Raw genomic sequence first — 6,000 nt, forward strand, 5'->3', positions numbered from 1 at the left:
TCCTCATCTCTTCTTCCTTATTCCCGCAGGTAACGGTGGCGTGAGTGGGCTCGATACAAATTTCTGATCATGCTCCTGTATGGATAGATATTCAACTCTATGCAAACCTGACTAGATCTAGCCGTTGGCGATTCCCTGCTTATTTGAGGCATGATGAAGACTTTCAAAAGTTTCTACTGGCGCGGTGGAAGGATTTTGTCTCGACTAATGAACAGCATCAGGGTGACCCACTTTTATTCTAGGAGACGGCTAAGGTCGTGCTCCGGGGTCATATTTTAGCTTATACCTGTACCCGCACACATAGATTGAATAAGGCGATCGTCACTTTGAGTGTTCCCTGCGTATGGCTAAGAGGGCTCATCGTCCATCCTTTGGTATCCACCAGGGAACAATACTTGGCCACGCAGGCAGCGCTCAACTCTCTCTTGCATTCCTGAACCCAATGTTGGTCCACTTATCGTCGGTATACCTTTCAGCGCTTCGGTAACAAATCGGGAAAGCTGTTGGCTAGATTGGTGGATAGTCACGTGGGAAAGAAACCGATTTTGTCTTTGCACTCCGCAAGTGGCACAGTTGTGTCACGTACAGATGACATAGCTCGGGTTTTATATGATTATTTTGCAGCCCAGTAGAGCTCTCTTTCTGGTCTCCCTGGGGACCTGATTGACGACTACCTCCTTGCGTCGGGCATGCCACGTTTGCGGGAGGTGGACATTGACCGCTTGAACAGACCGTTACAGGCGATAAGAGTTACAGCGTGCTATTCGGACTAGCAAGGTAGGTACGGCTCTGGGTCCTGATAGTTTCCCAGGAGAACTTTACAGGATGCTGGAACCACAGCTTTGTGGTCCTTTGTTAGCATATTATAATAGTGCTGTGGAGTCTGGGGCTTTCCCGAGGTTTGCCAATGAGGCCTCCATAGTTTTACTGCCTAAACCTGGAAAGCCACCTGATCTTGCAGGATCATATCATCCCATCTCACTAATTAATGTTGACCTTAAACTTTTCTCGTGGATTTTGGCAGATCGCCTCCTCCCCTTGATTCCAATTCTGATCCACGGGACCAGGTGGGTTTTGTTCCTGGGAGACAGTTGATGCTGAACATTCGTAAAATCCTTTTGACTCTTGCTCACGCTCAGGAGCCAACCTTGTTGGTTAGTTTGGATGCGGCTAAGGCATTTGACGACTATATCGGGATTTTGGGATTTTACCATGCTGCTCTTACGTCGCTATATGCTGGCCCGACTGCGTCTTTGGTTGTTAATGGTACTCTTTCTGACACCTTTCCTATTCACCATGGAACACGTCAGCGGTGCCCTCTGTCCCCTTTAATTTTCATTCTCACTTTGGAACCTTTATTGTGCACCCTTCGCCAATTTGAGGAAGTGAATGGATTGCATATAGCGGGCCAAGTAATTAAAACCTTGGCTTTTGCAGATGATTTAATGCTTGTTCTAACAAACCTGGCTAGCTCGCTTGGGGCTGCGTTGGATCTTATAGCAGAATATGGTTTCTATTCAGGGCTTATTATTAATTTAGAAAAATCGGTGGCTTTGCCTTCACATTCCTCTATTCGGGATTCCTGAGTGGGTGTCTTTCCGTTGCAGTGGGCTAACACTGCTATTAAATATTTGGGCGTAACTATTCCTGCCGATCTTTCCATTTTATACTCGTCTAATGTGACTTCTTTATTGCACTCGCTGGCTGTTAAATTACGACTGTGGCAGGATTATCCTCTTTCCCTTTTAGAGCGGGTGGCTCTTCTTAACATGATTATAATCCCCACCTGTTGGGCCGCCGCGTGAGCGGACTGCTGGGCATGATGGACCTCAGGTCTGACCCAGCAGAGGCATTGCTTATGTTCTTATGTTCTTATATCTTTATTCCTGGACAAGCAGGCAGCCTATTCTCACATATGGGTGATGTCATCAGCGGAGCCCAGATACGGAAGCTCGCAAGCAGACTTGCTTGAAGAAACTAGAAGTTTCAAGTCGACCGCACCGCGCATGCGCGAGTGCCTTCCCGCCCAGCGAAGGGCGCGTCTCCTCAGTTCTCAGTTTTCCACAGAGCCGAGAAGTCCGTCTTTGACTCTCTGCGTTAACTTTGTTACTTCGTGCCTTCTCTCAACTGCAGTTTGTGGGGGTTTTTCTTCACGAATCGCTGTTTTTTACTTTTTCTTTCTTTTAAAAAAAAAAAAAAAATTATTTTCTTCCGTTCGGCTGCTGGGGCAGGCCGCTCGGCCGCAGCCCAGGGTCTTCGACTTTGCGGCGGTTGTTTTTCCTCTTATGTCCCGGCCAGCAACGGGCTTCAAGAAGTGTAGCCAGTGCCAGCGTGCGATTTCTCTCACGGACCCACACCATTGGTGCCTCAAGTGCCTTGGGCCGGATCATCAACCGAAGTCGTGCGAGCGCTGTGCTATTCTTCAACCTCGAGCTCTTAAACGTCATCGTCTTTTGGTGGAGAAGCTCTTCGGGATGGAGTCTTCCTCCGATCCCTCGACTTCGAAGGTGACCTCGGCCTCAGCTTCGACCGAGACTCCTCCTGCTTCCATCTCGAGCCTCATCAGACCTTAATCGTTTGCAGCGACTCTCTCCTCGACGATGTCTGCTGTATCTTCCCCTGTATCCTCAGGTCAGATAGCTCATCAGAAAGTTCCAGTGGTGGTGCTTAAGGTGCCTAAGACTTCCAAGTCGAAGCACATTTCCACTGGAAGCAGGTTCAGGACAAATCTCAGGAAGTTCTGTTTCGCACAGAGAGTGGTGGGTGCTTGGAATGCTCTCCCGGAGGAGGTTGTGACGGAGACAACTGTTCTGGGTTTTAAGCGCAAGTTGGATGCACACCTCCTTGCAAATCATATCGAGGGATACGGGAAATCCGGGTCTTCAACAGGGAGCACCTAACTGGGCCTCCGCGTGTGCGGGTCGCCGGACTAGATGGACCTAGGTCTGATCCGGTGAAGGCGTTTCTTATGTTCTTATGTAACCTCCAGCCAAAGCAGGTGGTCCGGTTTCTGACGCGGATCCATCCTTGCCGGCTTCTTTCCAGACCATGTTGGAGAAGCAATTCATTCAGTTCCTTACTAATATGGGACCGAAGCTTCTTCCTCTCATCCAGCCTGGGCATTCTGAAGATTCCCGCAAGGTCAAGCTGCTTCCTTTGCCTCAGTCTGAGCTTGCACACTCTATGCAGGGAGCAGAGTCTCTGTGAGTGTCTGGTCTGGCATCCAAGCATGTAAAGCAAGGAGCAGAATCTTTGCAAGTGCCTCGGCAGGAATCCTCACACTCTATACAAGGAGCAGAGTCTTTGGGAGTGCATCGAGGTTCCTTCACCAAGCCTCTGGAGCTTTGATCTACAGCCTCCAGTCCTATCCATTCTTTGGGGGCATTGGCTGCTTCTGTCTCCGAGGCGAAGTCTCCTCGATCTTCGAGATCTGCTTCCAAGCATCGCTCTCACCGACAATCGAGGCCTTCATCGAGGCATACTTCCAGGCATAGTTCTTCTTCTAAAGAATGTCCTTCTTCAACTAAGCCTTGATCTACCCCTACTTTGACTAGACCGCTGATTCCTCGATCGAGGTCTCCGTTTCCACACCTCGAGGATGCAGTGGTTTCAATTGCTTCATCCAAGTCTCCATATTCTTTTGATGCCTTTTTTCCTGCCGAAGCTTCATCTTCAACCCAGGCTGTCTCGACGACCTCGAGTCCTTCTCGAGGCAAAGAATTGGCGGATCAGCTATCTTTTTCATCTTTTCCTCGTCAGATGGCTGTTGACTTGGATCTTCAATTAGATGCTGGTTCCAAATACTCTAAGGAGTATCTCGAGGTCATGCATCTACCTCAACCTCCGGCAGAGTCACTTAAGCTTCTTCTTCACAAGCTTTTGTCTCAGACTTTTGCCAGATGTCTGGAGACTCCTTATACCATTCCAGCTGTTCCAGGCAAATTGGACTCTAGATATAAAACTCTCCACCGTAAAGGGTTTGACAACTCACAGTTATCTCATTAATCCCTGCTTGTGGAGTCATCCTTAAAGAGGTCCCATCCTTCCAAGGTTTATGCCACGTTCCTCCTGGAAGGGAAGTGAAAACTATGGACAAATTTGGACGTCACATCTATCAAAATTCTATGATGTCCTCTAAAGTCCTTAATTATAATTATAATTTTCATTTTATTACTTATTTTGAGTTCGTCATAACTCTTTTACCTAAATTTTTGAGTTATTTGGATACTCAAAAACACTTTGAATTTCAAAAAGTCATTGCTTCCCTATCACAACTCAGATTACATCTCCTTCAATCGTCTTATGATGTCTTCAAGTTGTCTGCCCGGGCGGCTGCTTGCTCTATAGCAATGTATCGCCTTGCCTGGCTTCATACCATTGACATGGACCCTAATCTTCAGGACCGCTTGGCTAATATTCCTTGTGCAGGCAATGACCTCTTTGATGAATCTATCGAGGCAGCCACCAAGAAGTTGTCTGAACATGAAAAATATTTCGCTTCTGTTGTCAGACCTAAGCCCAAGCCAACTCCTGCAAAGTCTACACGTCCTCCTCTCATTTACCAGAGGCATTTTGCTCCAAGGGCGGCTCCTTATACTCGCCCCCCTCCTAAGAAACAGCAGCCTCAGAAGCAACAAAAATCTCAACCTTCTGCTGCACCTAAGGCTTCACAGCCTTTTTGACTGTTTACAACAGAGCATAACCTCCATCGTTCTGTCTCTTGACTTCTCTTCCCCCTATAGGAGGTCGTCTCCATCATTTTTACCACCGATGGATGACAATTACATCCGACCATCATCAGGGAAGGATACTTTCTTCATTTCACTCAGGTCCCACCAGAGCTTCCTCCAAGAGAGTATCCTTCCCAGACCACCCTTCTTCTTCAGGAAGCTCAAGCTCTGCTTCGTCTTCATATCCGGCCTCCCGTCAATATCTCAGATTTCGGGTGGGGAATCTGCATTATCAATACAGAGTGCTGCCCTTTGGCCTGGCTTCATCTCCCAGAGTGTTCACCAAGTGCCTGGTAGTGGTAGCAGCAGCTCTAAGGAACCATGATCTTCAGGTATTTCCCTACCTCGACGACTGGCTCATCAAAGAGTCAACATCTCAACGGGTTATAGAGACCCAACGGACTACCTGGTTCTTACAAAGTTTGGGATTCGAAATCAACTTTCCCAAATCCCAGCTTCAGCACTCACAGAATCTACAATTTATCGGAGCTGTTCTGGACACTGTCCAACTCAGAGTATTCCTCCCACAACAGCGTCTGGAAGCTCTTCTTCAACTTTGTCATACAGTGTCTTCCCGCTCTTCTCTCTCAGCGAGACACATGATGGTACTTCTGGGTCACATGGCCTCAACAGTACACATGACTCCTTTTGTCAGACTTCACCTCAGAATTCCTCAGTGGACTCTGGCATCTCAATGGACGCAGGTTTGCGACCCACTTTCTCGACACATAACAGTCACTCCTTCATTGAAGCAGTCTCTCCGTTGGTGGATGCTCTCTTCCAATCTTTCCAGAGGCTTGCTTTTTCAAACGCCCCTCCCCATCAGAAGGTCCTCACGACAGATTCTTCAACCTGCGCTTGGGGCGCTCATCTCAATGGTCTCCGTACACAAGGCCACTGGACCAGTACGGATCGTCAGTGTCATATCAATCCGTTGGAACTCAGAGCGATCCTCAAGGCTCTCAACGCTTTTCAACATCTTCTTCACGACCAGGTAGTCCTCATTCGGACGGACAACCAAGTCGCCATGTATTATGTCAACAAACAGGGAGGGACAGGATCTGCTTCCCTTTGTCAAGAAGCTCTGAAGGTTTGGGATTGGGCAATCTGCCACAACGCCTTCCTCAAAGCCTTCCTCAAAGCTGTCTACATACAAGGGGCAAAGAATTGCTTGGCGGACAACTTGAGTCGTCTTCTGCAACCTCACGAATGGACACTCCATTCTGCGCCTCTTCATCACATTTTTTCACAGTGTGGAATGCCTCAGATA

Source organism: Geotrypetes seraphini, chromosome 2, assembly GCF_902459505.1.
Source record: "Geotrypetes seraphini chromosome 2, aGeoSer1.1, whole genome shotgun sequence".
In the NCBI taxonomy this organism is placed as follows: Eukaryota; Metazoa; Chordata; class Amphibia; order Gymnophiona; family Dermophiidae; genus Geotrypetes; species Geotrypetes seraphini.